Genomic DNA, 17804 nt, shown 5'->3' on the forward strand with positions numbered 1-17804 from the left:
ACCAATAACCCTTCCAAATGGAAAAGTTAAATCATGTGGCCAGGACACCCAGAACAGCGGCTCGGCAGAGGGGCCGACAGCTACAGCGGTTCCTGTGTTCTCCTGGAGACCCTTTCCACCACCAGAACGATGGGGACAGAGACCGCCACCACCTCAGACGCCCAGCCTCATGGGCCTCTCAGGGCGCCTCTGCTGAGCCCGGGTGCTGCAGAACTCAGCCTGGAAGGCCTGTCTGGCACAACGAGAGGACAGTGACCCTGCCTTCTAGCTCACATCAAGTCTGGCCTCGGTGAAATGGAGGGTTTCTTCTCCACAGAGCAGCATGTCACCTAGCAACCAAGAGGCACGCACACAAACCCTGGACACAACCTGCTTACTTTCAGAATCCCCTCTCCATGAACACCCGCCTGAGTACCCCTCTCCACCAAACAGACAAAGAGACTAACAATAACGGATCCCCTCCCTCAAATGGGGCTATTTTCAAAGTTAGTTTTGGTGTTGATCATATCAACTCCACTACCATTTCCAAGTGTCACACACAGGCTAGGCTCTCTACAGATGGCATATTGTCTGCTTTAAGCTCACCCTCATCCTGTGAGGTTGTTAAGTGTTACCCCCATTTTAGAGGTTTGAGAACTGGGGGCCCAGAGTCATTAAGGTGCCCAATGCCCACACAAGAAGCAAGGGGTAGAGACAGAAATCGCCTCTTCTGACCGTAACTCTGGTTTACTGACAGCTAAGAGGAAAGACCGTGCACATCAAGGCACACTCTGGTGGCAAACACCCCCTCCTACCGCACCCCCCCCTCAGCTCTGGGTGGCCTCAGAGCCTGGAAGAAAGTCCTGGCCAAGGCGAGGGAGATTTTAACAGCTTCCACCCAAAGCAGCTGGGATCTGGAACTGGTCTGGTTTCCTGTTGTTGGCCCAGTGAAAAAACCCTGGGCACCCATGGGCCTGCCTCTCCGAAGAGTCACTATTTATTCTGTTGGCTGCTGTCTTGGCTTATCTATTGGGCCCTGACTTTTGTCTAGAACCCTTTTTAACTGGTTGGGGCCCTCACACTATTGGCCCAATGTATCCTGGATTATGCTGAAGACGAAGCAAACAGGCTCTGTAGTCAGACTTCCTCACTCCACTGCTTACTGGCCTTCTGGCCTTGGGTAAGTCGTTTTATTCTCTACTAAGACTGGATTTCCTCACCTGTGAAGTGGGGACAATAGAAACCAATCTACTGTGATTTGGGAGGACCTGAGCTAATGCATCGGCAATCAGTGCAGTGTAAGGGAAAGCATGCACACTAGTAGTTGACATATTTATACCCCTACTCCCTCTGTTGTACTCAATCCTGTCTGTTGTCCATTAGTCTTAGGCCACACCAGCCTAGATCACACCTGAATTCTCCACACTGTTTCAGGTGCTGGATAAAAATGGGCCCCTGAGAACCCCGTTTTTCTTAACCCCAGTTCTGCCTGGAGCCACCTGCTTCACCTTTCCAACCAGTCATGCTGCTTGCAGCTAAGTCTCCCAAGACAGGAAAGCTTATAAGATAATGGGGTTTGGTATGAAATGGGTGTGACTTCATTCCTATCCAAGAAGTTAATCCACAGATCAAAATTATTTGAAAAATTCCTTCCTGGCACTTACACGAATTGAATTACATTTTTTCTCGATTTGCTGTCTGTCTCCCTCACTAGAATGTAGACTTTATTGGGCAGGGACTTCAGTCTTGTTTGTGGTTCCATCCCCAGTGCCTATGGCAGTGCTTGACACACAGCAAGTGCTCAATATATTTGGGAGGGAGGGGGAAGTTTTACAACATGGAGCCTCCCAAACACCAATCGGCTTTAAGAAAAAGTTTACTGTAAAGAACTCAACTTTGAAGACACCAATGACCAATTTCACTTGTGGTTCACAAAGCGAAACCGAGATGTCATACAAACGCTCTAGATAAAAAGAACTGGAGTTTTCATCAAAATCCTAGCATTTTATTAATATACAACCTGGAGGGCCAACCTGTGAACAGGAGACCTGGGTTCCAGCCTGTGCTCTGCTGCTGACGGGCCACACAATAAGCACAGAGGTGAGCCCCACCAGCCCTGCATCCGTGAAAACACTCAGGAAAAGACTACTCTAGATGACAGTAATTTCTTCATATGGTTCAGTGCAGCCATCCTTTTTCAGAAGAACCCCCTCGCCCTTTGTTTTAAGATGTCCTTACTTTTATGAAACCATAGATTTATTTTGTTTTTGTTTTAAAGATTGACAACCCAATGAATTACCTACTCCCCCTCCCCTTTTTTATCTTTCTTGCCCGTGTGTGTGTGTGTGTGTGTGTGTGTGTGTGTGTGTGTGGCGGGAGAGGGGAGAGGGAGGAGTAGCAGCCCTTGATCTAGAAAATGGGATCCAGTGTGCCCACCTGTCCAAGTAGATCAGATCGGTGTAAAGGATGGAAGGGATCCTCCCACTTTGTAACTCATGCCCTTCAAAGCACAGGCAAAGCAGATTAAGGTAACAGTGCAAAGAGTTGATTTGCGATACCAGCTGTCATCAATAGCCACTCTTGTCACCTGCTCAGCCTGCCTTTCCTTTTCTCGTCACAGAGCTCCTCATTCCATGTAGTTTGAGCAAGGCTGATCTCCCCACCACCAGCCATGGGCCATCAGAGGGCGGCAGCCTAAACAGCCTGGGCTTATTCAGGGAAGGGGCTCTCCTAGGAATCTTCTCCAGGGGCTACGGGAAGATGCAGGATTTCCTTCCCTCTGCCAGGGAAGCTGGGATGGGGTGAGGGTCCTAGGCTGTAGCGGGCATCAGAGGAGCACCTGCCCAAGCTTCTGAGCACTGGGGAGCCCCTGAGATATTATCTGAGGTCCTAGGTCCAGCCACCCTTGAAGATCTGTCCAAGTTCATGGCCAGGTACTAATCAGCTTCAGAAAAACATACATCTGAACTGTCGCTAAAATAAATGGCAGTGCACAGAAAAACACGTAGAACTCAAGAATGGCGTATGATTTGCCCTACCATGCAAAGCACCTGGGATATAAGGCTGACTGATTCTTTATACAATTCTCACCTTTTGGATAAACTCTGAAGGTGGACCATATTTTTGTATTCTCTTTCCCTCCATCAGTCCTGTTTCTTTGCTCCAAGATAAAATGCTCTGGAGGAATAATCTTACTGTCATCATGTGGCATACAAAGTATGGACTACGCAGTGTGCTTACAGATTTGTGCACAGAGCAGCTGCCCAAGGGTGCATTAGCCATGACCTGGCACCTAATGACCTTAATCCCACCCCACCTCACCCACCCTCCCACCTCACCTCTCCTCCTCCCATCTCTCCCATCCTTCCACCTCACTCCTCCACTTCTGCCTGAACCCTCTCAAACCACCACACTGCCTACTCTTTGTAACTCTGCTCCCTGAACACTCACTTGCACATACACGTTGTTTCACTACAAATCCTTTCCACTTAGGGCTGCTGGATAAAATAATGGATTGGCCAATTAAATTTTAGTTTCAAATAAATGATGAATAACATTTAGTGTGAGTATGTCTCAAATGTTACATGGAACATATATTTTCACTTGCTGAATCTGGCACCCTACCCCGCCCCCCTCAAATCCTACCATCCATTAGGGCCCAGCCCAAACTCTAATTTCTTTATCAAGATGTTACATTCTTTGGAATTCCTGCAATAACACGGATATCAACTGAATCCCAAATGCGTTGGGGATGGAAGTTCTAATATTGTCATCAGCTATCATTCTACTCTGTCCTCACGATTTAACATTCACTACAGAGCAGAGACCGGTCCCCCAGCACCAGCCCAGTGACACGCACACGAGTGCTCCAGTATGTCTGCAGACTTCTGAGGAAGTATTAGTCTTGTGATCCGAGGTCTCATTATAAACCCAGACCAAAGGCCGTTTACCTCCGTAATCTAGTCCGTCACTGAATGACCCCCTCCTACACTCATCCCCAACCCTACCCCCGCCTCCTGGTCATGTCAAACGCTTAGAAGAAATCACATTAAGTCTCACGGATCATGAGTTTGCACAGCAATTTAAAAGAAAGGACAAGTCCAAACAAAGCCGAGAGTTCACTCTGGGGTGCGTGTATCATGGGCTCAGCTGCCTCTGAAGCCAAGGAGGGCCTCTAGCGAGGACCTGTGGTTGGTGCCGACGCCCCAGGGCGAATGGTTTCTGTCCAAACTGCTCATGGAACTGCTTAACAACCTTTGTAAGGAGTGTTCAGATAACACCAAAGGTGTCCGACCAATCCAGATTGTTGGGGGGATTTAAACTTAATTCCAAATGACATGGAATAATAAACAACAGTGCACTGGCCAGGACCCCGTTTTTGCTGTCGGGTGTGGTGGTGGGGTTCAGGGCTCCATCAATTTCTCCACAGCCACAACATCCCAGGGAGCAGGAGCCACCACGCCCACGGAAAAGACAGAGGGAAAGGGAAATAAAGTGAGCTTGGGCAGAAAGAGAAAAATCTCAGAAGCAAGGAAGAGGTTAGGATGCAATTAGCAACGGCCTCAGTGACACCTCAGTAATAATGAGGAAAAGATGAGGAGAATGGCATCGCCAACAACTGGCAGTGCGTGCCAGGCACTGTGACACTATAAACTCTACCTCCATCCCTCCCGCAATCCTCAAAACAGTCCTATATGTAGACCCGGTTTCCATTCCTATTTTAAAGGAGGGGGAAGCAGGACCTTAGAGAAATAACTGGCCCCAGTCACAGAGCTACTAGCTATGTCTAAGAAAGGACATGTGAGACACAGTAAAGCTAGGTTTAAAAAAAAATCACATCTTGCTATTGCTCCAAAACGGAATACTTTTCTACTATCTAACCCAACAGCTGATCACATGAAAAGAGATACAAATCAGACGTTTCCGGCCACAAGTGAGGTTTGTGTTTGTGCCGCCATATGGTTCTACTTTGCCTCTTCCCTTCTCCATTAGTTATTAATGTTGAAAAAAATTGTTCAACCAGAAAAAGAAACTTGAGACGAACCCTTAAAAAAGCACACAAGCCAGACCAGTCCAACTCCACGGATAATCTAATCCACGGCGCCCTGTCTTTAAGAAGGGCACCCTTGTACCTTGGTTTTTTAAAAAATGGCCAAATGAACACATTCCATCTTTTGATCTGCCTGCTGGCTGAGAGCCCGCCACCAGAGAGATAAGAATCAAAACCAGACCCTGTTCACTGGGTCGCACACTCAGATGAGTAATGTTAGTGAAATCATGGCTGGGCAGTCCTGGCTGGTCCCACTCCCCCCATGTCACAACAGCCCACTCCCAAGAGGCAGCAAAGCATCAGGGTACTGGAGCTCCCTCCCTGTGGCCAGCAGAGGTCTCTGCTTACAATCTGTTCCTTTTATTTTTTCGAAGGCCCCAAACTTCTGCCTTATTTCATTTTCAAATAAAAAAAAAAAATAGTGTTTTCAGCAACACACACACTAGTGTCAGCAACAATCTGCAGTGTGCAATTCTGGAAAACACCAGCCTTGAAATCAAACATGTGTTCAAATCCTTGGCCTGCCACTTCCTGAGTGTAAACTTCCCAAAGCTCAGAACTGGGGGCTACAACACCCGCCTCAAAGAGAAATGAATTCCACTCAGTAAATGCCGAGTGCCCACGTCGGGCATGTGTTCAGCGGATTCGGCAGCAGACAAGATAGACACATGCGACCCTGCTCTCACAAAGTGCGTTCCAGCCATCAAAGACAGGAAACAAGGAGTGCCCCCAAGAGGCATCAAGACTTGTCACCACAGGATAAAAGCCACACCAGCTGATGTCACTGAGCACCTCATTCTGAGGGAAGGCCGGTGCACGACCCCAGCACCTGGTTGGCCAACAGAGCTACCGAGGGTGGAGTGGGACTAGAATCTAAATTCAAAACTCCGGCCCAGCCCTTCCAAAGCCGGGAGTCACCAGGTCAACAAAGCTCCCACCATTCAGTCAGGCTCAGAGGAAAGGGGTGAGAAGCCAATGGGGGAGAGCTCCGGGTCTGAGTGGACCAAAGCCGCTCCTCCAGGTGCCAGGCCAGAGCAGACACCAGGAAGGGCTGCGGGCAGGGACCCTGCGCCCACCACCCAGCACAGAGCCTGGCGAGAAACAGGCACTTGGACCTGCTGGACCGAAGGCCTCTCAGGCTTCCACCCTCAACAACTCACATCAGGCGGCCCTATTTCAGATCCAGTCCTGCCCCATTTTTTAACCGGAGAAAATGTACAATCTTTATTACGGATGTACATGTCAGGGGTGTCATAATACATGAGACCCAGCCCGTATTCTAATTAAGCCATCAGCCGACTCAGAATGACATTCTTTAAGCGCAGACTGTAGTCTTCCTTTGAAGACTGTAAATTGCAAGATGTACCACTAATGAGAACACCACTAATGTGCACGTGAAGTGTAAGGAGCAGTTTCCCAGTTTCAGAAACTTTAAAACACATGAGCCGCGCACCTCCCATTCGTACACCAGCGGGCTGCGCACTGGTCCTTAATCGGCGCTGGGGCTCCAGTCACTGCAGGTCTAACATCAAGGAGGCTGGCCAACAGGGCCAACATCAGGGCATCGTGTTTTGACCAACAAATGTTTTCTTCTACTTAGAAATCCATTTTCACATGCCGTTAACAACAAAGAGCTTTCTCAAGAAACAATAAGCGCCCCCCCCCCTTCTTAGGCAGGTGCCCCAAACCACCCCAGAGATAAATAATAAACAAAGGCAAACTTCCTAGGTTTCAGGCATTCAGACTCAAGACTCAAAAGCTCTGTCCTTTGGAAGCTCATAGCCTGGAGTGAGAGGCCTGAGGTTTCTAAAGGAAGGGGCAGAACAAAAAGGACAAATTGAAAGGAGAAATTAAAATCACTGTATGTGAGTCAAGCACGGGCACACACAAGGCTCCTGTTGTCCACATGTAACCTTATGCTTCCTTGGAGGGATGACCCGGGGCTGGGAGCCTAATTAAATTAACCGTTCTCTGGCCAGGAGCACAGCTCATCACCTGTGTCTGCAGAGAGAAGTCAGGGTCTTGCTAAGCCACCTGCTACTCTTAATTAAGGACTGTCCCTGAGGGACAGAGCACAATACACAAGCGGCTTCAGAGGCAGCGGCAGCACACTCACCTCCACTATCCTGGACTCGGTGCTGAGAACTGCAGAGCCACCACGCTGGTATCAGAAGCCGTCATATCCAGGGCAGGCCATCCCCCCGCCCTGAGGGCAGCAGGCAGGGAGCCTCACCGCCTGGGCTCCCGGTCCTCACTGCAGTCTACAGGTCTCATCCGTGCCCTTCACCCAACAGCCTGGACTCTCCACTCCATGGCCACTTTCTCCACCAGGGACATGGTCCTTCCCCCAATGCCACCTAATGACCCTCAGTGTCCTTCAAGGTCTGCCTCTCATGCTCGTTCCCAAAGCCACCTGAAAGGAGGCAATTCCCTGTCTAAGCTCCTACAGCTCTGTACAGATCCGAGATGGGTGTCTTTCCTCAGGGCGGGGGGAGCTCATGCCTGCGTGGGTTGGGGCCTCCTAAGTGTTAGTTGAATTGTGGAAAAGCAGGGTCACTCAGGTTGAGTTCTGATCTTTTGAAGCCCATATCTGTCCAGTGGGAAAAGCCAGCTCTCCAAATGTTCTCCAGTGTCTCCCCAAGTTGGAGGGAGACTCAAGCTCTCCCACCCTAAGGTTGTGGACGGCCACGCTGCTGGGGCCTATCGGGCTGGGCCTGTCCTCACGCTCTTGTGGTACCATCTGAAGCCCAGTGACAGCCTTCCCTTGAGAGCGGGGACAGAGCCGCGATCCTCGACTGGGACCGCCCCTGGCCTGATTTCTCAGTCTAGGCTGTTGAAGTATTGTTGCATTGGCTGCATTCTTATGTCACCTCAAATCTTTTAGGGAAGAAGGTAAGAATACATGAGAACAGCTCACTTATAACAGTCTTTTGGCTAAGACACTGTAATTCATGGGTAGGAGGGGATCTCCACCCTGTATCTTAGTGCCAGATTCAATGACACCCACAAACCGCCAGAGCTGGAGCCTTCAACCACTCAGCAGGGGCCCACCTCGAGTATGTTGCCTGGCAAGTAACCCAGAGACAAAATATTTAAGCTGAAAGAACCATCAACTCAAGGGTGGCAGACAGAAGGACTTGGCAAAGGGGGGTTTTCATGATTAGGTCAGTGTGAACCTCTCTCCTAAAAACCACCGGTAATGGAAAAATCGGCCCATTTCATCCCTGGGAGCTCAGGTGTAGGCCCAGCTTCAGGCTTTATAAAACGTGTGTAAGCCACGGGTAAGCCTCCCATACAGCTGGGAGTGGGCTACCACCATGGAAATACAGAGGTGAGATTCTGATAGGAAAACTTGGTCAAGAAGGGATGTAGGAACTGCTCTTTGCCACTGACCTGGAGAGCCCCTCATGGCTGAGGAGGACAGACCGCTGGATATTCTCCATGTGTCACAGCATAGGTGACACCCAGGGAAATCACGTGTGTTCAGTTGGCAGTAAAGGGACAGCCTGGCAAAACGTAACAAGGAACCATAAAGCTGGGCCAAACATGGGTGATGCCAACTCAGGAAGCATTTCAGATTTTGAAAGCCCACAAAATACCCTGAAGTACAAGAGGTTTGCTCAGATCCCAAGCCGAAGGAGGAGGTTTCTAGAGTCAGTGAGAGTCTGAGGTCACAAGCAACCTCACCACCACTTCTGAGGCTTCCTGGTGACCAGGCTGACTCCAGGCCAGTACACCGCACGCCAGGGGTCCTGACAGCCACCCCGGGAGGCTACGACCTTGTGAAGCAGCAGCAGAGGCTCAGAGCCAGGCAGCCACCGAGTCACAAACCAGAGACGTGGCTCTTTCCACCACATGCTCTCCCCAAACTCTCAAGACCACAAACCTCTGAACAGCCCAACAGTCCTCCAAAATTCCAGTGATGCTGCTGTTCCTTTCAAGTGGTGCTGTGGGTGCCGTGTGTGTGTGTGTGTGTGTGTGTGTGTGTGTGTGTGTGTGTGTGTCTGAGTGGGAATGGGGCCAGCGCTATTCACCACGTTATGTGAGGTATACCCCCAACAAGCAGTGGCTTTTTCCTCCTCAGCATAGAAATCATCCTGGTTGGCAGGCCACAACGTTTCACATGGAATTCCTTCCACCAAATGGATGTCTCATTAGGTTGTTTTAATTTCACTGAGTCATCCAGCGAAAATGACCATGCATGGGCGAAGAAAAATCTGAGGTTCTTCCTATTGGGGAAGCAGTCAACTCCACTCAGGAGCAGCTGATGTGTCTTTGGTTGTCTGGGTCATTCAGTACCGAAAGCACTTCTATTTCTCTACTTTGGCTCCTTAGGAAGCAAAGCTCCAAGTTGTGGCTCCAGATGAAATCCACCTAAATGTATGAGGGATTAAACAGAGTGCCTCATCCTCAAGGAGCTCAAAGTCTAAAAGGAAAGAGAGGGGCGCAAATGAAACACCAATGTGCTATGTGCTAAGGACAGGCCAGTACTAGACGCAATGGAAACAAACAGGAGGGCCGTTGGGAGCAGGGTGAAAGGTTTGGAATTAAGAGGTACTAATTGGTAGTTCCAAAACAGGCACGGACGTAAGGTAAAGCACAGCAAATATAGTCAACAATTCTGTAATAACTTCCTATAGTGCCAGGTGGGCAGCTGAATGATCAAAGGGAACTCTTTGGCACCTATGTGAATGTCCATCTGTTATGCTGCACACTTAAAACTAATATAAAATCGTGTTGAATGCAAACTGTAAATTAAAAAAAAATTTACTTATCTATATATATAAAAGCTTAAGTGACCGGCGGGTAGCTATGATGCACAATGACCACCAGGGGCAGACGCTCAATGCACAGGCATTGAAACATGGAACAGACTGATGAATCTCAGAGGGAAGGAGGAAGTGGGGAGAGGGAGAAGAGATGAACCAAAGATCTTATATGCATACTAGAGGCCCAGTGCACAGATCTGTGCACCAGTGGGGTCCCTCGGCCTGGCCCCCAGGGATTGGGCCGAAACCGGCTCTCCGACATCCCCCGAGGGGTCCTGGATTGTGAGAGGGCGCAGACCAGGCCGAGGGACCCCACCAGTGCACGGATCTGTGCACCGGGCCTCTAGCCTATGTATATAAAAGGCTGTGTCCGTTTGACCAGTAGCTATGACATGCACTGACCACCAGGGGGCAAACACTCAACGCAGGAGCTGCCATGACGTGGCCATTTGAAAATAAATGGCACCACAGACTTGGTGCCGACAAACCAACACTTGGCTTCCCCCAAGTGGGACACAGGCCCCACCACCAACCTGGAGCGACAGCCCACCAAATTGCAGCCAACGCTGCCAAGACCCCATGGCGCAAAAGGCAGCCACAGCCCAACCCAGCCCAGAAATGGTCGCTGTGGGTGCTGAGTAATGACGTCACATAGCAACACCCAGCTTCCTTTCCCTAACAACTAGCCTCTTCTTCAGCCCAGGAACCTGACTTACTTTATAGCCAGGTGCAAACATTTTACAGTTTAACCAAATGTTTGTGATGTGTTTTCCCGTGCCTCATCTCATTTGATCCTCACAGAAGTCCTGAAATAAGTAGACAGGAGACTCAGTAGAATCCTATTTTCTTTTCATTAGCAAGACGCAAGTAGCGATATTAAAATATTTCTTTTAATTAATTTCCTTTCAATGTGCACGAATCCGTGCACCGGAACACTGTTTATTCTTATAACCTTCCAGGAAATGGCTTTCCAAGGTAATCAAAAGTTTGTGACGGTCTTCCTAAAACAAAGCAAAATGAAACGTACTGAGCAAGGCACTGTGTGAGATCCAAAACTGACCCAGACCTGGGCCCACCTGGAAGGCGCACAGCCAAGGACACACCAGCGGCACGAGCGAATTACCCACAACATAGGGAAGAACGAAAAGGCTGTGACGGTGTGAGCTTCTCCCTGAATTCCATGTTCAAATTTAAAGTTCTTAGGAAATGTCTTTATTTGTATAAAGAACCCAATGACCTCTTCTCTCTTCCAAGACTGATTTCCTATCCCTCAGAGCCCCCACCCCAATTCTGTGCACTGAAGGGGTCCACCAGCAAGAGGATGCCATACAGTTCCTGAAATGCAGGAGCTAGATGGACCTCCTAGTAGAAAATTCTATTAGGGCAAAGCCAAGGAAGGGGGTCTTTGTGCATTTCAGATGGATGATGCCTCCCAGCTCCAGCTGACAGGAACCAAGTATCCTCCTTCATCTCCAGAGCTTAGCCTCCTGCTGCTGAACTCTGATCCTTCAAGGTCAAATTCCTCCTACAGTACTTCCCTGACCGTGAAGTACTCCTTACCACTAGACAGAACCCTGGGAGGACTAAGCTCTTCTGCTCACTTTGCCCAGAGTGAGGCCGAATGACCCTCCAGTCCCTCGTCCACCCAGAAACTGCAGCAGCACCGGCACCAGCAGCACCCACTGCCCTCTCCCAACATTGTGGAGAGACACACACCACGGGCACAACAACAGGACCAGAGAGCATTTCCACAAGCAAGTCCAACGAGACTTACGTTTGCTGGACACAGGCAGAAAAAAAACTGAAAAGGAAAAAATAACCTCCCCCAAACAAAAGCGGGGGCTTTCAAGGAGACTTGCCGAGTGGTAAACATTTTGGAAAGAAGGAATTTTAAACACAAACATAAAAGGGCAGAGAGTTGAGGCAGAGAGCTATGCAACCACTGGGAGGCCCTTTAACTGGGGAAAGATGTGCAGAGCCCGGGAGCATCAGCAAATCTCCCCGTGGTCTCAAGAATGGAAAGAATGTGGAAACCAATGGGTAATCAACAGGTGCAAATTCTGCTCTCACCAAGAATGAAGCACCTGGTCGTGTCCCCTGCCACCTTTTCAGTGATCCCGGAGATCCCTTAAATCAACAGAAGAGGACCACCTGGGAGAAGACTGGGTGGATTCTCTCCTCTCTAAGGTCTTCCTTCTCACAGACAGCATACCGGAAGGCTCTTCTGTCAGGGTGTTTTGAGGCAGAAATGCAGGGGAAAACGCAGCCCGTCCTCAGACCTAGAGACTGTATCTGTCATCTGCGTGTATGATACGGCACTTCCACGAGTATTTCCAAGAGAAGCGTCCTGCACCTGGGCAGGGGGCCTGCACTAAGAAGAGTGATACCCCCGGCGCCATCCGGGGAACGCTTGCCTATTTGACTCCCAGTGGCAGAAGCGGGAGCAAGCAGTTATGAACAGAGTTGCCAATTTTAAGTTATTTCTAAGGGTAACAAAGATCAGGCACAGACCCTGCCGCCCTCTCCTCCACCAAAAGCTAAGAGTTCAGGGCAAATGGAAAGTCAGGAGTTTACTTTGGATTCCCTTGGGAGCAGCGGCTATTAGCGACCCAAGCTGTGAAAGAGGCACCAGGACTTGACAGAGCGCCTGGATGATCTGATTCGGAAAGTCCTAGGCCAGATAAAGGCAGGTGGCACTGGCAGCTCCATAAAGCACTTGGTCTTCACAGAGCCAACAAGGTCATGGCTTCCAGGAAAGGACTGATGTGGGCTTTCCCTGAGGCAGGCGGGCACATGGGGTAATCTAGGAAAAAGGCACGTTTCCCAGCTCTAATCTTAAAATTGCAGATGATCAATTGATCTCTGTCCTTTCCCTTTTCCATCTAGAAAGTCTGACTGGCAACGAGCAGCTGATCCTCAGCGAACAGGAGTGTGTGCCCAGCACCTGTTTCTTGGCAAGGGACCCATGGGGCCTGAACCACTGCCCAAAGCTTACAAGGCATCAGTTCACAGGTTGTAATCTGGACAGAAACACTGCTGCTACTCCATCTTTGCCCAGCTAACTCCCTTCCTCTCAACCTGTGAGGAGGCGTCTCAGGCTTCACCTCCTCCAAACAGCCTTCCCTGAAACCCGCCCACCAGGGAGGCTTGGTGCTCCTGTGTGGAGCTTCCACAGCGCTGTGCTCCTCCGCGGATCCTGGTATTACATCTACTGGGTGTCTCTCTCCCTGTGACTATGAGCGCTCCGACCCCGTGCTGCAGCTCAGGCTCCAGCATTCGGGAGGGGCTGGAGCATGCCTTCGGGAGTGCCCATTACCTGCCACACACACACAGGGGATACAAAGGTGAACAAAGGAGACAAGATCCCTGCCCTCAGGGAGCTTAACAGGCAGGAAAGAGTCATATACTTAAGCGATTCTAACTGAGAGCAAAGGCGAGTGCCATGGCTGGTGACAAAGTGGTGCAGGGTGGGGAGTGAGGCCCAAGCAGGGTCTGAAGATAAGCAGAGATGTGTTCCCAGCACAGGGGGCAGCGTGCACAAAGAGCCAACAAGACAGGACACAGGGCCTTTGGCAGACCCTACAGCAGGCCAGTATGGCTGGAGTAGAGGGGCCTTGGGAGGCAGAAGGATGGACAGGGCCAGATCAAGAGTTCCCAGGGCTCAATCCGATGACAGAGTGAGTCATGAAGGGCCACGGAGGGTCATGATCAGGACTAGTTTTGGAAAGATTACTCTGGCTTCAGAGAGGGATGGTGGATGGGTGACTATAGACAGGGAGGTCCAGAGGCTGTTAGAATAATCCGGTAACCTAGGGTGGGGTACTAGCAACAAATGTTCACTGATCTGCTGTAAAATGAGGATGCATGTACCTTCCCCTGGCAGGCTGGATGCAGGTGGGAGGCACTCTTTAAAGTGACCACACTGGGCATGTGCAACCTTGTCTCCAGTGGCCTCCAGCAGCCTGAGCTGCATCTGATGCCCCTGGGGCCAGCCTCTCCCCTGGGCTCCCAGAAGCAGTTCTTCTACATGTCACATGCCCAGCTGAACACCTTCACTGCCAAGACCTAAGAGGTAAGGCCCACTTGGTACTGTGAGAAGATCTCACTGCCCCACTCCTGGCTGGAGAACATTCACCCATCGACCTGGCCAAAGAGGAAAATGCAGGGCACACGCCTCCGAAAAGGACGCTGAACTGCAATGGAAAAGGCAAGGCATTCAAGCTGTTCCAATTCCTGCACTGCTCCTCCATTCACTGCATCTGTGGGGTACATGTTGTCACAAAGCCCACAGGCAAGTTCACCACCATCATCCTTTCCTTCCACACAGCCGTTAGCACTGATCTGAGCTCTCGTTTGCACCCAACACTGCACTGAGCACTTCACCCACACGACTTCCTTTAATCCTCACAGAGAACCTAAGATGCTTACTCACGGCCACTTAGATAATCAGGGCCCATCCCCCCCCCAGCTCAGATGATCTTAAAGATCAATGACTTGTAGCCTTTCCGTGTACTGCCACCTACTGGGCTACCAGGTCTGAGGACATGGGGTTGAGGTCTCCTGAGTTAATCTCTCAGCCCTTTCCTCTCTAAGATCACACAGCTTAGAAAGTGTTAACACAACAGTCCTCTCCTCTCAGAGTCTGGGGATGAGAGGGTTTATGGGATCATGAACTAGTATCTATTTAGCATCAATGATGGGACTATCTGGGGCCTGGGGATATGGATGAGCATTACTTCATTCCACAGGCGCTTCGAAGCCAAAGGGCTCTTTCAGAGCTAAGAAGACAAAATGATGGCAGACAATTAACAGGAAGTGCTTTAAGCCAACCCCTGCAGAGTGACACAACCTGGAGACGTGGCTTCGTACAGTGTTTAGAAGTAGGAAAGTCAATGACTCAGGTATGGACACGTTGGAGAAGAAGTGGTAAGCCACTGTAAAGTGCCTGACACCCCTCTTTCCCCCACCTTATATTCAGCACACAGACAGAAAGAGGAAAATCCTCTATGAAGGATGATCATTTCCAGCCGGGGGCAAATCTCCTCTAGGGGTTTGTTCTGAACCAGGAGTGTTGTTTCAGCTTCCAGTCAATAGTAATTAATGTGCCTATACACTCCAGAAAGAGCAGAGAGGGAGATTAGCGGTAATTAAATCTCCTCTGTTTGGCTCAAGTCTCTCCTCTGAGTGGACTGCTGTCAGATACTTATTCCAAAGCTGTCATCTGACAAAACTCCTACCACCACCATCTGTAACATCAATTCTGGACTTAGCTAGAAGGTTTCAATTATGTAAAAGGTAACGGGCCCACCAGGACCTAAATTCTGGAGTTTCACAGGTGCTGTTCACCTCTCTCCTGCACACCAAGCACCTAGAATTTGGTTTGTGATCATTTGCAGGGTGTGTGGGTGTGGGTGTGGGGCTGGACTGCCCCTGTATGAGGCCTAGCATGGGCAGATCCTGTGCATGCTGTGATTGACAGGCCTCTAATGAGTCTTAATTGTGAGTGTGACAGGCCCAGGAAGGCAGCAACACAAGTGGCAAAGGGGTAACCACAAACTGTCTGACTAATGACTAAATAGCGCCCGGCCTGATGAGGACCAATGACCCAAAAACAGAGGAGGGCAAATCCCTCCTCAGCCCTGCGCCCTTCGAAAGCTCTGACTCCTTTATGTAACAGACGGAAGCCTCTGGGGTACTGGAAGGCATCCCCACCTCCAACCTCCCAACAAAAAGAGAACAGGGACAGTGAGGTTGCTTGGTGGTGGCAGCCACGGACATGGGAGGTCACATGATCATGACCATGGCCATTTCCATCTCCATCAGTATTTCAGCTTTAGCAATGGAAGGCCAGAACAGGACACCCTTTCAGCGTGGAAAGGGGAAAGCTACATTCTAGGAAAGTGAGCAACTTCTTGCTGGTGCTAATTACCGTGACAATATCTGCATTCGGAGTCAGCTGTCTGCTGGTGGCCTGCAGTGACCAGGAGAAAGCTGTTTCTGGGGAAGCTGTGAGCACAGACAGCATGGCGGGAGATGAGGCATCTGAGTCAGATGGGCCTGGGGATGATCCTGACTCAGCTACTTACTAATTAGCTGTGAGGCTGTGACCAACTGAGTAAACCTCTCTCAGTTGTCTCATCTGTAAAATGGGGACAGAAGACTAGATTTGTGGTGTCCGGTTTGAAGAAACTAAATGTGTAAAGGGTCTAGAACAGTATCTGGCATCTGACAGTTCTAAATGAAAAATCAGGAGGCCAGCAGGGTTTTACTCATTTGCACAATGGCTACATCAAGCTCGTGCAAATCTGATGTGACCTCAGAACCCCATGCAGACGGTTACTACAAGCCAGGTACTATGCTAGACATTTGGTCTCTAGTACTCAAGGTTAGTCTCCTCACGCCCTTCTCCTAGATGAGGAAATCGAGGCTCAGGTCACACAGATAAGATGTGGTGATGATGAGAGGTGAGTTCGGTTGGGCCTGTCAATTTCGAGGTGCTCAACAAGATCACATCTAATGCTCCTACGCAGACATTGCAGGCTAGCAATCTCAGACTAAGAGCCCTAAAAACACCTACCTAAGAATTTTCTAGAACCTTGATCTCCAAGCATACTAAAATAGGCTTCTTCAACCTGGCAAATAAAGCGAGTGTAGGACGGGAGGGGGACCATTCAATAACCAATCTGTTTTCAAGGAACGTGCAAAATAATGGGCACTCTGCTTCTACCCATCCCGAACTTCCACTGGCTGGTGGCACCTCAGATGCATTTCCTGCATCGTGTCTATGAACGGGTAGCAGTAGGTGAAGTGCTACGTAGCCTCCCCTCCATGAGAAGGACTCAGGAGAGGCCCAGGAGGGGAAAATGCCCTGGGACAGAGGACCATCACTGGGTGACTGTGAAACACTGTCACACGTGGATTTGGGTGTTCCCAAGCTGGAGAAAGGGATGCCTGGGGGCTGCGCTGGCCCTGTGGGGACGGGAAGGGAGGTCTGAAATGTGGGTTTAAGGCATGAACAGGAGATTAGCAGTCTTGATAAAATGTTATTGAACATGGAGTGGAAGTGAAGCACGAGAAAGCAGGAGCCTGGACAACAGAAAGGGATCCTGAGGGTTCAGAGTTCACAAGTGTCCTGTCTGGATGACATACAGATACCGTGTGTGGCAACTCGTGGTGGCTACAATGAAGCGATGAGGTCAAACGACCAGTGAGGCTACCATGTCAGCTGGCTTGTCAGACAACTTAGATGGTGAGATCAACCTTAGGACCCCTCCTACCTTGTCTGACCATCCAACCACTTTAGCTTTTCCCTCAGGGCTTCCAAAGAACTAGGAGGGATAACGGGGAGCAGTTATGCATTCGGGGAACTGAAGCACAGAAAAGATACGAGGAAGGGGCAGGGGAAGACCCGCACCATCCAGGGCGCCCACCCCCTGCCAGCTCAGAACACGGAGCACAATATTAGATATCTGCGGAACGACAAAAGTCCTTACTAGTCAGGAAACCAGGCAGCCACCGTCTGACTCTGAGCTCCTCTACTCACTTTGGAGCAATAGGCACTGGCATTTCCCACAGCTTCCTGTTCAGGGAGCCCAACCTTGACAGTCAGAGAAGGCAGGGGGAGTTTTCATGACCATTTCAAGTGCCTCAATGGAGAGCCTTCTAATCTCCCCTTCCAGGTTAAATAAACCAAGTCCCTACAATCCTGCGCTGGGTTATAAACCCCATCCTGTGAAAGGCAAGGCCGGGGCTGTGTCCACCTGTGAAAACACAGTCAGGAAGGCTGCCTGGGGGCTCAGGGCACAGCCTCTAGGCAGGCAGAGCCCAGGGGTTAACAAACAGGCCTGCGAAAGCCTGCGAAGGTCATTAATGAAAGCATCAGCGAGCGTTTATTAAGCATCTGCCTTACTCGTACACGCTGGCACTTTATACACTCCTACATCCTGGCAACTGCCTCAGGAATACAGTTTTCTTATCCCAATCTTGTGTATCGGAGGGAACCCTGG

General features: G+C 50.0%; 1 protein-coding gene across 3 annotated transcripts in view; it reads right to left on the reverse strand.

The window, feature by feature from the left end:
* Positions 1-17804, reverse strand: part of CAPZB (capping actin protein of muscle Z-line subunit beta) — a 122756-nt gene that overhangs the window by 41534 nt on the left and 63418 nt on the right. The window lies entirely within an intron of this gene.

Source organism: Eptesicus fuscus, chromosome 9, assembly GCF_027574615.1.
Source record: "Eptesicus fuscus isolate TK198812 chromosome 9, DD_ASM_mEF_20220401, whole genome shotgun sequence".
Lineage (NCBI taxonomy): Eukaryota > Metazoa > Chordata > Mammalia > Chiroptera > Vespertilionidae > Eptesicus > Eptesicus fuscus.